The following is a 16,468-nucleotide window of genomic DNA, read 5'->3' on the forward strand; positions in this document are numbered from 1 at the left end:
TGTGCAGAAATAACAGCTTAAGGGCTGTGAAACAACGGCAAATTATTTTTTTCTGCCAAATGGGATAGCTGTGATACAAGGCATGTTCAGGCTTCCCCATAATGCGCAAACAGTGACACTTGCTGCTTCCTCTTCCTGTCCTCAGGTGCTACTTCCAGGCACTTAAGTCCACCAAATCATTTGATGGCTGTTAATGTCCGTCTTCAGAAGCGGCCAATCAAAATCCCAGCTTTGGTAATTGACAGCCTGCTCATTGAACCACGCCCCTTTCCTATACTGCGATCCTTGTGCACGGTTTGGGAGCAGCAGAATTGCCACAGCTGTCTGAGTGCGAAAGCGAAAGCAGTTACTGCAGGTAGGTGACCGGTAAAGCATGTTAAAGAGTGGAGCAGAAAGCAATACTCCCTCACCTTTGCTCGGCTGTGCTGGGGTTGGCGGTACGGCATACCACCGGAGAGCTGCACCTTAAACGGGCTGGCTCTCTGCATGGGTGCACTGTAGGAGTCTCCAGTGCACATGCAGTAAATTACACGGCGTGCCCGACGAAGGTCAATAAACGCAACTGATAACCTCGGCGCCTGGGTGAAGAACAGGGCGGGGATTGCTTGATGGTTGAATACTATGTTTTACGTGTTTTATAGCTGCCCTTTCCACTTCTCTTGCAAGTAGATGCTTCATGTATCTGGATAGCATTGCTGAGTCATAATTGAAGAGGTTTCCTAATCTCCTAATTGCGGATGTTTCCTAATCTCCCAATTGCGGATGTTTCTTTTTAGTGAGAAAAACACTTTTTACAAACTCGACTCTATATTTTCCAACTTTCCACCACTAGTGGTGCGTGAGGGGGATACGAGATCCACCTGTACTTGTGTCATCTTCTCCAGTTTCACCTAGATTTCGCCCCAAAATTCTACCACCATGTGTCACCCCATTGCCAGATTGAATAAAGTCATCTTTCTCTTGAGAGCACCTTACACCCTTGGCCCACACTTTCAGGCCATTGCATCTACAGAGTTGTGATACAATGTTCTGTTGCTTGGGTTGCTAATCACTTGTATGAGTGCCTTCAATTGGAGAGTCTCCACTGTAATTTCCAAGAGCAATGCGATCAGTGTGCCCTATTTTCTGTAATGGAAGACAACATCTCGTGGACTAGGTATTCCCCTATCTACCAAACTTCTCTAGACTCTTAAGGTGTCCTCTCATAAATAGATCGCCTTAACATTTAATTCCCAGCATTAGTAGTTGTTGTCGAGCTTTCCGCTCTGATGACAGAGGAATCCAAGGGTAATCTTCAGTCACCACAAGAGGGAAGTATGGATGTGGTAGGGCACTCTTCCATGCCATATAATCCTAGGCATTTGTGGTGCACTGTACTGGTTCCATCCTCCCCCAGGCCACCAGCTCAAATGTAGAACGGTGGTCCTGAGACAGCACAGCTCCGACGCTTAAGCCTGTGAACAAGCTGTGGGTGCTCTCCAGGTCCATGCAACCAGAACTGTGAAAATCTTGCCTGAGCAGCATAAAAAAATAATCCAAGGTCATAGACTGCAAAGGCTCGTGCTTCATAGTGCAGCATGGGGTGTTTCATTTCATTCTAGCTTGTTGTCCTGCCCACGCCAGCCTAAGCCTGAGAGTTTGTAGTCGTTCAAAGAAGGCATGATAATAGTGGGTTATAGGTATATTAATAAAAAGACATAAAGGCTTTTGGAAAATATATATTTTTAAATAGCTATATGACTGGCAAGAGAAAGCTGCATTTTCATCTAGTTGTTCCTACTTTCCATCACTCTGTCCATGGTCACCCCATAATTGCCTGTGAGTGCCATCAAGGCTTTTTCCGTGTACTTGAATGAGCACATAGTGCATGGAGTCCTTCATCCAAAAGCAGGGGGATGTCTATGGAACAATGTTTCGTACAGCCTGTTAAGAGGAAATATCAGTGACGTATTCAATTGATCTTGAGGCATGATAAGCCTCAGAATCAACTTTTCATAGCCCTGGGGCAAGGTTAATTTCTGGGTCCCTCACATAGTGAAATCATATCTTCATTTGTCTCGACCCCTTCCACTTGAGCAAGGGTGGATGAGTATGAATAACTGCAATCTTTCATTTCTTTGTCCTTGTGGCATACAGAACGATTCTGTGCCCCTCTTGTAAAGTCCTGCCTCTACCACATCACCTGCATATCTCACTGCTCCTTTCCATCTGCCACTATAATGCACCTCATCTCCCAGGTCCCCTCACATCTGCTTAGCTCCCACCAAGCAAGTCTAGTTACTCCTGTTCTTTTACACACCTCATGCGCTCTTTCCTGTCTCTCCCCACTTCCACCATATCCCTTTCCTCATATGTGATGCCCTTCTCCACGCCGTCTTCTCCACTTCTCCCTTGCTCTTATCCACTCCTCTCCCTGCCTTGCCTTAGCCACTTCTCCCACTCCAGACATAGATTGCACTCTTTTGCTCCACCCTTTCCTTAGGTTGGCTTTCTCAGAAGCATGTAAACAACAAGGTCTGTGGAAGGGATGCCTAAGTGGTGGAATTTCCTCTTGCATCATGGATCCTATGTTCACCCCGTTCTCAAAATCCCCTTTGTTCTCATCTACGTGCGCTTTACTTCTCCTCACTCCTCTGATACACATCATTTCACCCTTTCCATACGCTCCCTCACCTCACATTCTCATTTAGTACTTCATACCTACAGCGAATCCCAATGGAAAAACCTGATTGAGAAGATTCAGCATAGTCTATGTAAACACAAGTTTGCTGTACTTGTCACACAATCTACTGCCTGCTGTATAATCTTCAGCTTTTAACAAAAATGGTTTCTAGCTCAAATGGATAAAAGTTGTTGCATATGAGGTTTAGTGCATGCCATCAACACTTCCAAAGTCTACTGTCTGCCTTTCTGTTTTCAGGCAGTCGAAGAGGTGACAGTTCTGCCCTGAGAAGTGCATACATTTCTTGTTGCTGGACTGGGGGTAGGGATTTTGTCAGCAGCATGAAGTAAAAAAACGTAATTAAATACCAGAACTTCAAAGAGGTTAGAAAGAATGTCTCCTTTAGTCCTGAAAATGTTTTTGCTTCACCATTCTAACAAATGTATGTTTACGTGACAGACCCTGTTCTCAAAGTAGTACCAATTTCAAGAGGATTATCAAACATAGTCCAGTGTCTTGAATCCTAAAATGCCCTTTTATGAGACACACATTTAACAAATATAAATATGGTCTATTGTTACGCAAGTCTCCTTACAGAAAAGAGTCCCTGTCTTGCGAGTCTCTGTGTGAAGCGAATCCTAGTTGTGTGAATTTAGTATACAACCAAAACTGTAGACAAGTTTTAGAACTCAACTGGGATGTGTGGAACAAATGAGCTGTGTAGGCGTGGGCTTGTTTTCTGTTTCCTTGCACGTGGTTTAGACAATGTATTTTATCTTAAGAGATAAAACGGACAGTGTTAATAAAATGGCGTTCCTGTGTTTCACCAAAAGGCAAAATTATTAATTGTTGGTGAATAATAATCTGAATAGAATCTGCTAAAAGCAAACTGTTTACTTGATTAAGAAACCAACTTCCTTACTGGTACTATTTTAAATAACTTTCTTGCATTGATGAATATTTATTTATTTAAGAATTGTATAAAACACATACTTGACCCAAGGCTATTGGAGCCCTCTAAAGTATACAATAAAATTTGCCCACCAACATTGATGGATGCAATAGTTTATAATCTTCCATAAATGGTTATTGTACACGATAGTAGATTCTGAAACACTTTCACATTTTTCGCTTTCACATTGTTACAATGAATATCTGCACTTAAAATAGAATTCCCTAATATTAATAAAACATGTATTATATGAAATATAAAACAATTACGTTTATAACAGCCATTGGATTAGTAACTTCGGTGAGGTAAAATGTTGAAACTTCTGGACAAGAATGCCACACAATGTGTTGCATAACTTTTCTTTAATTGCATAACATGCTGCTTGATTTGCCGTTTCTTACCACCTATTTCAGTTAACCCTGAAGCTTAATTTTGCTCTCTGTTATGGAGGGATGAAACAGCAGTGTCCGCTACAACGTGACACATGATAACTTAAAGTTAATTAGCACATGAAAGCACGAGTCATTCCTGCAGAGAGTTCAATACACAACATGCATAGCGCTTGTAACTCTGGTATACTGAGAGTTGGTATTGCCTCACTGTTTCTGTTATCAAAGTTTGCATAGGTAGTCACTTGAGCAGTGAGAAGTCAATATGAAGATTTATCACAGAACATTTGCTTTCACATTGTTGCAACATGGGGCTTTGCAAGACAAGCAGCTTCCCCTTCCCAAAGCATACTTTTTCCTTTCAGGCTTTGGGTTACTTTTTTAGGTTGAGCCCGCAGGCAGTGTGCATGCACTGTAGCTATGGGGACGATCTCTTGTGTCTGAAAAAAGAAACTCTAAAAAAGAGGCTTTTAGCCTGCCTTTTACTTACCATTGGTTGACATGCTTATCACTCCACTTTGCTGCCTTGTAATTTGGCAGAATATGCGGGGCATCACTTCCTTTTGTTTGCCCAGGCATGGACCAAGAACAGATTAAATAATGTTAATAAGTGTCCATCCGCTGCTCGTGCCACGATTTGGGTATTAATTCTTCTTTTTTGGGCCTTTTTTTATAACGAAAACTCGACCCGAAGGACTCTGCGCTTTGCGTGAGCACTAATTACATTCCACAAATTCACATTCTTTATTTGTTTGCAGGAAAGGCAGTCTTAGGTGTTTTGGCCAGAATCAACGGATGTTGAGCTGACGCCAGACTCAAACCTGGTTCTCCAGTTCTGAGGACCGCAGCTCTGCCCATAGAGCACATCCTTCTTCACCCTCCTTTCCAGTATCCTGCCTCCCTTGTTGCTTTTAGCCACGCTGCACAGCAGCATACAACATACCTACAAAGAATGACAAAGCCAACAGATCTCGCATAGGTGGGACCTACTGGCTTTGATAATGCTTGTGCTTGTTACTCTCTTCAAATGTCAGTGACCATTTTGTAAGGAACACTCACCCTCTCCCATCAGTGTACGCATGCAATCATGTTACAGACTTTAGAGTTCCTGAATGATGCATAATAAAACATAAAAACCATCCTAGTGTCAGTAATGGTTCTATATTTTCGATCTTGTGACTGCAGTTTGAACAGCTCTCATGTTTTCACCTTCATCCAAAAACATTGGCAGCCAGCTCCTAACTGGATATAATTAGTGCACATCTACCTGAAAGGATAACAAGTAACTATAAATCTCCCTGAAACAATATGCATGTCCCAGTAGTGAAGGAACTACCATAATGAAACCTAGAATGAGCTTAATCATGAAAACGTGAGGAACGATATGAGACTGTCTCCATTGGGTTGAGTTTCTGTTCTTTGACAGTGGCCAATAACCACCAGCAAGACTCAAATGCTTGAACACCAAACAATGATCTCTTAAATCAGTAGACCCTACATAATTCATTCATTCTGTGAAAAAAGTAGTTTTTAAAAGTATCTACAAAGTAACAAACTTTGAGTCATTTGTAAGCGCAGCTGCCCTCTCACACATGGGAAACGAGCATGTGAATTACCAAAAGTAAAAATAAAATTCAAATGATTTGTATCATATTTTTGTGTCATAAATGTGTTGTTTTTGTATCGTGCTAGTGCCATTCAGAATCGACTTCTGAGCACCAAAAGATACATGTTTTTATCTATATGATGTAGTATGCAAATATGAATCTTTTGCGCCAATAAAAACAAACATATAACGAGGGATGAGGAGCCATATTTGTATCTCAACTTTCAGTTGCCTAAAAGCAAATTCCAAATAAAGTGAATGATATATACTTGGTTATATCACTGCCATTGCACATCACAGCTAATTGCCTATTAAGTATCCATACAGTTTTCTTGAGATGTGCACTAGAAGTTTCTCTAAGAATAGAATATAAGTATGCTGTATTTGAACATTTGTACTAGGGATTTCCCTCTTTAAGCTCATTTAACTAATACAAGACCAGGAGGAAAACTCACGTATGTGTGGTGCAACCCGGTACATTTTGTGTTACTTCATCAATAGTAATCCCTTGGTTCAACACCTTCACCCTCTGAGGTCGACAAACCGAGCACCTTTCCATTTCAACTTTATTGTTACTACCTAAAGCAGTTCACGGCTGGATATCAACCTCTATATACATTTATTATAAATTAAATTCCTCTCTTAACCATCTTTCTTCTCTTTGCTTTCTGGCTACCAAGTCTAACCCTGCACACTTTGAGAGCACTGTAGACATGCTGAGCTACAATGGCACTGACTGAGAAATCGATCAGTCCCACCCCACTGCCAAAACTGACTGTAACAAGACACCTCAGTTTCTCTACATTTTCATTTCTACAAACTAATCAGTTTGGAAATAGTTCAATATACTAGAATCTTATGGTAACTCTAACATACATCTGTAATCTGATATAAACCTCTTGGTCCAGGTAGAGGTTAAAAAACAATATGAACACTAATCAATAATGATCAATTATTTATTATTCCAACTATTCAATATAGTAAAAGTAGTAGAAACTGCTAATATAGAAACACAGACATACACCTTTTGTGTCCACATACATCCAAGGCACATTCACACAGAATAAATAAAACAACATATATATGTTATACACATAGACATGTTTCTTCGAATACAGCCCAGTAGTAAAACTATTGTACACTCGAATCACAACTTCTAATGTAACACTTGCATAATGATTGATGCAATCTTCAGTTAAATCACAGAAATGAAATTACTATAATTCAATATGACATTGAGAGTGTACTCTAAGAAGTCTTCATGCGTCAGTTCTTGCAAGCTCTCAATGGACCAAACTCAGGAGTTTTGCCCTCTACCTGGACCATGAGGTTTATATCAGATTACAGATATATGTTAGCGTTGCCATAGGATTCTAGTATATTTATGTATTGTCCCTGCCTTTGGAACTCGATTTGGGAGTAGGGGGCCCTTTTTCTTTACAGTTTGAAAAGACTACCATAGCCAGAAAACCATTCCTAGGAAGCTTCCTGTTGTGTAGCGTATCTGTTTATAAGTGCAGAGTTTATCACTTCATGGCACAGCAAATTACCAGTTGTATTGTTACCCATCTTCTCTTTTTTCAAGCTCCAGCGATTGCAACTGTTGATCGACAGGGTACATGCAAAGATCCCATGAACAGCGTTACTGGATTGAGGATTGGGGATTGGGACTTGGTATGGTGTTTAACAGCAGTCATTTGTCCACCTTTATGAATGAGCATTTAGGTTGCTAGGAAATGAAAGAAGGAAGAAGTGAATATTGCCAAAGTGACCTTACAACGAAGAGCCCTTTTGCATAAAACAATAGTTCGCACTACACTTTATTACAGACAGTCTCATAATGTAATAAATCAGCAGAAAGTGTTATGTTCAAGCATGTAAGGAAGAATTAGGAACAAAAATAGTGCCTGTTATCCCTTTTTAAAACCGAGCAATGGCAAACCATGAAAAATACATTAAAGCCAATGTAAATTCCTGGAGTGCGTGGGAGGGGTTTGCGGGTATAAGGTCAGCCTCAAGATCTTGGTAACATGGCAAACTTGTGGCCAAACCCTTAGTGCCGTGATGTGTGGCAATAAAAAAGCAAAGAGTTTTGCGGTAAAATAGTGAAAAATGCACACATTGCTGCTAAATGTTAATAATTTACAATGAGACCTCCCGGCACAGAGAAGACTGCTGGGGAAAGCTGAATTGACCTTGGACCCTAAAACAGTGAGCAACCAGCCCTGTAGACAGATCAATCTGATGCCATCCGTCAAGCACTAGCAAGACCCATCTGACTGAATCTTCCACTGCTGAGGTGGAAGAAGCACATCCTGCTACAGTCTATCAGTTATTAATAATAAAGCACTACACGTCGGAGACCAGGAAGTCTAATATGTGGTTAATGCGAAAATAAGCATAAAACCAGCAAGATAACATTTTGAAAATTGCCTTTTCAGCAGACAAGAGACTGCGCTCAAATCACTATGAAGCATTTAATGCTACAGTTCTGTACATCGAAGACACTGTTTTATAAACTTCCTCTCAATGAAAGTGAATGGAAGGAGAACACATGAATGAAACTGTTAACCGGAACCTGCCCGATGGACATATGGGAGAATCTTCTCATGAGAAAGAGTATGAGAAGTCCTTTCAAGTAGTCAGTAAAGTAAAAAGAAATACTGAGTCATCAGCTTTCTCGGTTTTACACTTGGGTGTGCCTCATTTTAAAACAAAGATATGCCTACTGTATTATTCTTCTACAAAATTTGCAAATTAATTGACACTCAAATAAAATGGCTTGTACATGTCAGAACTTCATCAACCCTAACAGCCATCCTGAGGTTTCTGTACTTGTTCAGTTAGTAGCAAAACAAATCGAATTTCAAAAGTAAACTGTACCAGCACATGTTAAGGAAAGATCACTCAACCAATAGCATCTTGAAATCGAAGTAGCACGACAGTAAAATGGAATACATCGATTATGATTTCTCATAGCTGAGGGCCCTGCTGGGCGAATGAGAAGCTCACACTCATGCGAGACATCTGTTGCTAGGAGATGGGTTTAGTAACGATGGGATGTTTGTTCTCAGTAGTACATAATCTTCTAATAAAGTCTCCATCTATAAGCACTTTCTCAGTGCTATTGCAATCCTAAATCGTAACCGATTCATCCCAGTAGTGTATGTGTAGTAATAGAGGACTCCACAATTGCGAGATTTCTATCCCCAGAGTATTACCTTCTCGGCTGTTAGTAGCTGTTGTGAATTGTGGGCCTCACTGTTTCTCAGCAATAAACTCATCGAACTACTGTGCTATGCTACAAAGCAAATTGGTGGCTTACATGTTACGGGCCAAGCGCTGCAGCAGGCACATTCATCTTCTAAGCTATTTTATGATCATCTGCAGCCAGACCTAAATAGCCAAAGATGAAATCTAGCCAAACCTATCAGAGAAGTTGATAGAACTTTTACCGCAGATTCCGAATGGCATCTACATCCATTACTAAGTTGGAGCATCACTTACACATTTTATCTCAAGGTACCGTGACTTAGTTATCCTAGCCATAACACTGAAACAGCCATTACTTTGTCACCATCATTTTAGTTTACTACCATTTCAGCACCCTATTTCCAACCCTAACAATTACCCTATTGCTAACACTAAAACTAGACGAATTGCTAACTTTAACCATAAACCTAACACAGCCCTATCCAAATCATACATTAGATTACAATATTTTAATTACAAACTGCCAGCCTTGCCCATTCATAATATTAACCCTAACCCAGAATTAAAGTAGATGAAATTTAATCCAATATAAACTCATCGGGAAAAATGTACCTTAACCTGATCATAATGCTGACTCTAAATTAACGTGATTACATTAAAATAAAAAAACAATATATTAATTTCTAACTGTAACATTACATTAAATTATTTAACGAAATAACTACAAAATTCCTCGCCCTTTATATGGAGGACTGGTAGGTAATCACTTTCCAACAGTGACTTGAGTGGTGCTCGAATGCTGGAAACTCCAATAAAATGGAGTGGGTGGAAAGGGAGAATAACCAGTGAAACTCCAATATGGAAGGGAATACAGCTGAAACATGTCAACAATCTTGTTGGGTTTGCAAAATTAACAATATGGGTACTTCCAGGGTGGGGAATCTCGGACACAAATTACATGGAGTCCATGTCAGAAGTTATATAACAATTTGACTTACATAAATCACAATTTTATCAATTCCTCCAGCTAGGAGCAGCCATGTTATGTGACATTAAAGCAATAGGAGAATTCTCTGAGTATAGCCTGTTAGTCGCTATGGTCATTTTGTGCCCCATTGAGGGAGGAAACTATATCTCACAAATACATCATGCTCCGGTTAATACCAGCCTCAACCATGTGACAGCACTTAAATTGGCATGGAAAGCAGGCATTGGAACATTAGATGAAGATAACTGGTGAGAGGTCAGAATGGTAGCCCGGACTATAGCGATATATTCTAAAGATAGACTTACACAATACAAATATTTGCATAAAGATATTTTATGCTTGAAAACCTTTGGAGAACTGGCAACTACTCCTCTTCACAGTGTGTGAGATGCATAACTGAAAAGGAGGTCCTGGGATGCAAAACTTAAAAGGGCAAATGCACCCACATGTTCTGGCTATGCACAGACAAACAAACATACTTGTAATCTGTTACATGGACCCTGACATCTGTAACTCTATTTCCATTGCTCTTGCTACCAACACTGACACTGTTAGGGAAAGAGGGCTATCCTCAGTATTTGAAAACATTGATTGCATTAGGTTGTTTAATAGCCAGAAGTGCTATAACCAAGAACTGGTTGTTGTCAACCTCACAGACAGTACAAGAGTGGAGAAAAAGCATGGGTAGGTGTAGAAACGCAACCTACGTAAAACTAGAATAATCACACACTCTGATATAGCTATGCAAATCACTAATAAAAGTAACTGAAATTGACTAATTGCATACATTGATCAGCATAACAATATTTCAATTCAGCATGGTGCATCAAATGAATAACTCAACTAACTTCTAATTGGCATGTGGGGCTTCATGCAAAATGAATTTAATCAACATAAATTTAGAAAAACTTCTAGCTTGGACTCTGTCAAAATAAGCAGTTGGTACCTAAGAAGGAAAACACAATGCATAATACATTTTATCCTTTTATAATTACCAAATACAATCAGCATTCAAAGTAAGTCTTCGTCCTTCAGGTACCGGTTCGATCAGCATGGGGCAGACTTCAAGGGGGCCAAAGGAATACAGGAGCAAAAGTTATCGTATGGGCAAGACGGGGTAAAGTTAAAGTCTCTAGTGTGAGAATTCTTTAAAGTCTCTCTCTCTCTCGGATAGAGAAAAAGCATCAAAGTGTCATCAAAATGGCTTCTCAAATCTGGCTTCAAAATAGCATCAAAGAAAATGGCTGTCTTCTCTTCGTCCGGTGGGATTAAGTAAGAAAAGTTCCAAATTCTTCAGGTTCTTCCATTGGAGGGTCCATGGGGTGATATCTCTTTGACCAATGAATAGTGTCTTTTCTCTTAATACTCATCTACGCATAAGGTGTCCTTGGAGTTTTGGAACATAAGTAGCAACAAAGTTGCCAATTAATTCTGCATCATTGTCTTCATTGTCTGCACCTGCAGAAACTGACCTTGAGCTCCAAAGGGGATGAAAGTTGCCTAGCAAGCAACTTTGAGATAAGTGTATTAGTCATTCTACTGGAAAAATACAGCTTTTAAAGATTCAGAACCCGTCTTTGTTAATACAAGTGAAAACTACGCAGTTAAAATTGAGACCAGGCAACTAGGCCAAAGCCTCTGCTAAATTTAAGCTAAGCATATAACAGTTTTAGCGAGAAAATCATAGAATATAGCTTCAGTTACGACATATTCGTACATTTGTCGGTTTTCATGATTAATTAAGCTTGTTTATATTAATGGTGACCTACTTCGTGGGCACATTTTTCTACATTCATTATTTTTCTTTGCTAAAATCACATTGTCTTATACGAGTTTGTTACATGATATATAAATGTTTGTTAGTCTTTCTTTTTCTGCTTCATCACTTGCAAAGACATCTTAGGGACATTCTGAAAGCTAACCTAGGAATGCATTCTGCCCATTGTTTATCATTGGCTTTGTGGTTTGTACTCACATTGCTTTCTATTTGCTGACTTTATTTGTTTTAGGCTGTCCAACATGCCTTTGTCGCACCCATGGAGCATACCCTGTTTACTGTATTCTTCCACAAGTGCTCTCTTTCTGTAAACAGGCCTTTAAATGTTGTTCTTATCTTGACACATTTGTTGTGCATTCAAAGACAGTGGTCAACTGTCAGGCTTTGTTTTCTGAGGGAGCTTGATGTTTATTTTTCTTTCTCATACTTCAAAGTGCGAGAACGTGGGGTGTGAACAGAAAGGTTTTTTTCTAGCACACAACAAAATTTAAATGTCTGTAAACGAACTGTGGAAATATTTCAGAATGTATCAGCTTTAAGAAAGCACAAATGAAGCACATTTTATTTTAATAATTCTGCAGTGTTGTGGAAACAAATATTTTAATTTGATAAAAACAAATCAGTACATTAGGTGATGCCATTTCCACACATTATTGTTTGTGTGCTGTATAATTTTATCAATCAAACTGTATGTCTGTGCAAAATGTAATGGTCATTTACATTGAAAATGTGTTGTCTGTAATAGCAGAGCACTACCACACCATGCATACTTCACTCCACGCTACTCCACAAAACTGTACTCCACTCTATGCCACTCCATGACACTACACTCCCTACGCCATTCGGCTTCATTGTTGCCACTACAATCTAAGCCACTCCACTTTGACACCGCTCTACTTACCTCTGTGACACGCAACTGTATGACACTCCTCTCTACGACACTCCATTCTACCACACTCCACTCTACTCTACGACACTCTTAAGATACCCCACTCTATGCCACTCTGCCACCACACGCTGTTCCTGTACTCCATGACAATCTATGCCCCTTGCCTTTACGACACTCCACACCACTCTACTCCACTTTATGCCACTCTACTCTAGTGCATGCAATTCTGCTGTACTCCACTCTAGACACACACTCCACCCTAGTCTACTCCTTTCTATTCCAATATATTCCACTCAATGAATCTATACGACCATCTACTTTATGACCCTCTGCTCTACAACCCTTACTACTACTGTATTCTACAACACTACACTCCGTTCTATTCCCATCCACTCTACGCCCCTCCACACCACTCTACTCCACTCTGTGTCACTTCACTCAACTATTCAACACTCTACTCTACGCCACTTCACTCTAATCCACTCCACTCTACAACACTCTCTGTATGCCACCCCACTCTGACATGGTATGCCACTCAACACTATGACACTCTACTTCACATTACTTCACTCTGTGTCTCTCCAGTCTATGCCTCTCTACTCTACTCCACTCCACTCTACATCACAGTCTAGACCACTCCACACTACTCCAAAACACTCCACTCTTCTCCACGTAACTCCCCTCTACTCCACTCTACAACACTACACAACACTTCACTCTACTTTACTCCTTGACACTGCACTCTATTCCACATCACTCTACAACCCCCCACTCCACACAGCGCCACTCCAAACTGCGCCACTTTACTCCACTGTACGCCACTTCACTCTACGTCACTCCACTCCACGGCACTTCCCTACGCCACTAATCTTTGAGTATGCTGAACAGCAACCATGCTGGTGAACAACATGGCTTAAACACATTGGCAAAGCCAATAGGTCTTGCACAGGCAAGACCTATTGGCTTTGCCAATGCTTGTCCTCATTGCATGTGAGAACTCATTAAAATGTGTGATGTCAGGGTGTGTGCTATATTAGCACCTATCTTGTGTCTAACTAAAATAGACTGTAACTTTGCTCCATGTAAGAATCTAGGCCACATACAGGGTGCACATGACAAACGAATTGCCTCTTAATTCATAATGGCATGGCAGGGACTAGGGGAACATGAGTATTTTTGAGTTCTTGTTTAAAAACTGCCACTTTTAACAAATGACTCAATACAGTTATATAATCGATATACTAAGTGCAAGTTAGAGAAATATCCTTTTGAAGATTCTTTATCATATTTTTACATGTTGTTTGTTGCATAGTTTGCATGCCAAATATTTTCAGGGCTCAGCTTGTGCATGAGCATTTAGAGTCCAGCCAGACCCTCGGCTTGGCACTCACTTGTTTGCTCGCCCACATCTACTTTTTATGGGAGCAACGTTTCTGAATATTATTTTACAAGTGATCTTAAGTGCTTGTTTGTGTCATTTTAGCTGGCTTTTGAGATTGTTTCTCAGTTTCTTGTTGTCATATCTATTTTCTATTATTGTGAAACTTGCATTAATAATAGTATGCAGTGATTGCTTGGCAGTTACTTTGTGTTATGAAAGCAATGGTTTATGGGTATTTGCTGGGCCTGTGTTTTCGTAGTTCTTTATCCCTTCCATAGAGCAGAGCGCCAACCTTGATTTTGAATAATTAATTTATGTACTTTTTACAAAAGACAAATGCAGGGTGGCATTTGAGTCAAACATGTTTGTGCAATCTAGCATAATCAATCAGTCAACAGTTTCACGGCATTTAAAATATAAATGTAAACACTATAATAAATAATAGGAACTTGAATACTTCTACAAGGGTTGACTGATACAGGCATAATTTGAAAGACACGTTTACCAGCAACATTTCTAAAAATCATTTTTTTACGAAAGTTCACCTTGTAGTTGCACAATCCCCATAACTTTCAGACACTTTTTTTAACAGCACAATCATCATTGCAGAGCACATTCCTTTCCAGGCTCAGCATTTGCCGAGTCTGTTAGTGGAAAGTCTATTGTGGCCTGGAGGGTATGGGTGGAAAAGAGTTTAGTCATCATGAGGCAGCGTCATTCCAGGAACCTGTTTCAGTAACCTGAGCTATTAAAACTTAGGTTGATGTAACAGCTCAAGCAGTATTCTTTATTAGAGTACAAAAGGCAAGCTGATGCCAGTTAAACTTTTGTGTCTAGTAAAAGGTGAGAGTTTTCACGACTGTCTCTGGCTTTCATCTTCTTTCACGTTTAAACCAGGGGAGATTTGTATGAAAAGATGCAACTCTTTATGCCTTTAAAGAGAAGCCCCCTTCTGCCTCAAGAAGGGCACTACAACTGGCATATTTCTGCATGGCGGCTCATGAACAGAACTCACAACATAGGAAATTGATGAATAAGTGCCGCTTGCAAAGATGGTGGCCACACACCATTTAAGCTGTGTATTTAAAAGGTAGGGCATGTACCATTATGTTTTACATATCATGATAGTGAAATACTGCCAAATGTTGGTTTTCATTATTGCAAGGCCTATCTCTCCCATAGGTTAACATAGGGATTGCCTTTAAATATGTTTTAAGTGTAGTTTTCCATTGGGAGCAGATAGAGATCTGGAGTTTGGGGTCTCTGAACTCACAATTTAAAAATACAACTTTTGATAGAATTGGTTTTTAGACTATCTGTTTGCAAATACCACTTTTAAAAAGTGGGCATTTTCTTGCTTAACCATTCTGTGCCTCTGCCTGCCTGTGGAATCCACATCTGGGTCAGACTGACAGTTGGGCCTGCATGGAAATTCACTCTAGACAGTGACACAGAGGGAGCTGATGAGTGTCCTGTATATGCTGATGAGTCTCTTGGGCTAGAGTGGAGAGGGAGGAGCTGACACTTAAGCCTGAAAGGGCTGTGCCTGTCCTCACTCAATGCAAAATCCAGCCCCCTGGAGTGTGTCTGGGGCCAGGCCTGGCAAAGCACGATCTTGTGAACAACAGCGACTTTCCTTTGAAGTTTGCCTACTTCAAAGGCAGAAATTAGTATAATTAGGTGAACCAAAACCCCAAAACCTCTGCCAAGGAGAAGAGATTGATGCTTGAGAAGGACTTGCCACTCTGCCTGTTGCTTTGCTGTGCCAGCCTGCTACTGCTTCTGCCTTAAGACGGAAAGAACTGGACTTTGCTTTCTGAAATCCTGCTTGTGAAGTTTCTCCAAGGGCTTGGACTGAGCTTGCCTCTTGTTTAAGAAGTTTTAGGGACATCAAAGACCTCACCTGCCAGCACCTGGGTACTCCTGCTGAGGACCCTGACTTGGCAAGTGGTGCCAACCCAGTTCCTGGGGCCTTGGAAGTGAGTCCTGTTGAGAAAACAAGAAGATCCAGGCACCCTGACTTTTGACGACTCTAGAAGCAGTGCTGCAACATGACCCCGCGTCGCTGTCTGCAACGTGAAGCTGTGGTCCCTGCTGGAGTGCGACGACCCTCCGAGAGTCCTGAAGTGCAGTGTTACCAACGTCCATGACACCGAACTGCAGTCCCGTGGCGGGACCCCCACCCCATTAGGTAGCCCATCGCGCCTTGTACTGCTGGATTCATCGACCCTGCCGTATCGTCAGGAACTGACTCCTCGATTTTGCACCGGATCCAAGGACATCTCACCTGCCTGACTCCGTGCGCAGGCATGTTTCCTCGTTTTCCAAAGGTACTGTACCTGGGGGTCCGTGCGACTCCGTGACCGGCGCAGCCCTCCTTGCGAGTCACGTCGGATTCTTGGGAACGACTCCGTCAACGACGTCACTATAGGGCAAGTTGGAGCTATTGTGTTTCTGATTGCTGTATTGAAGTTTAATCTTTGAAAATGTGTTTCTTTGCTTGTTTATGTTGGACTTTTGTCATTTTGGTATTGTTTTACTCAGATAAATATTGCCTATTTTTCTAAACTGGTGTTGAGTGCTTGTGTGGTGTTTTCATTGTGTTACTGTG

General features: G+C 40.7%; 1 protein-coding gene across 1 annotated transcript in view; it reads left to right on the forward strand.

Moving 5' to 3' along the window:
• The first annotated feature begins 215 nt into the window (after window positions 1-215).
• The window catches only part of SQOR (sulfide quinone oxidoreductase), a 169,486-nt gene continuing 153,233 nt past the window's right edge, over window positions 216-16,468 (forward strand). Inside the window, exon 1 of the mRNA XM_069222530.1 lies at window positions 216-355. The gene's annotated coding sequence lies outside the window, so the exon portion shown is untranslated. The remainder of the gene's footprint in view (window positions 356-16,468) is intronic.

The sequence above is a fragment of the Pleurodeles waltl genome, chromosome 3_1 (assembly GCF_031143425.1).
Source record: "Pleurodeles waltl isolate 20211129_DDA chromosome 3_1, aPleWal1.hap1.20221129, whole genome shotgun sequence".
Classification (NCBI taxonomy): Eukaryota; Metazoa; Chordata; class Amphibia; order Caudata; family Salamandridae; genus Pleurodeles; species Pleurodeles waltl.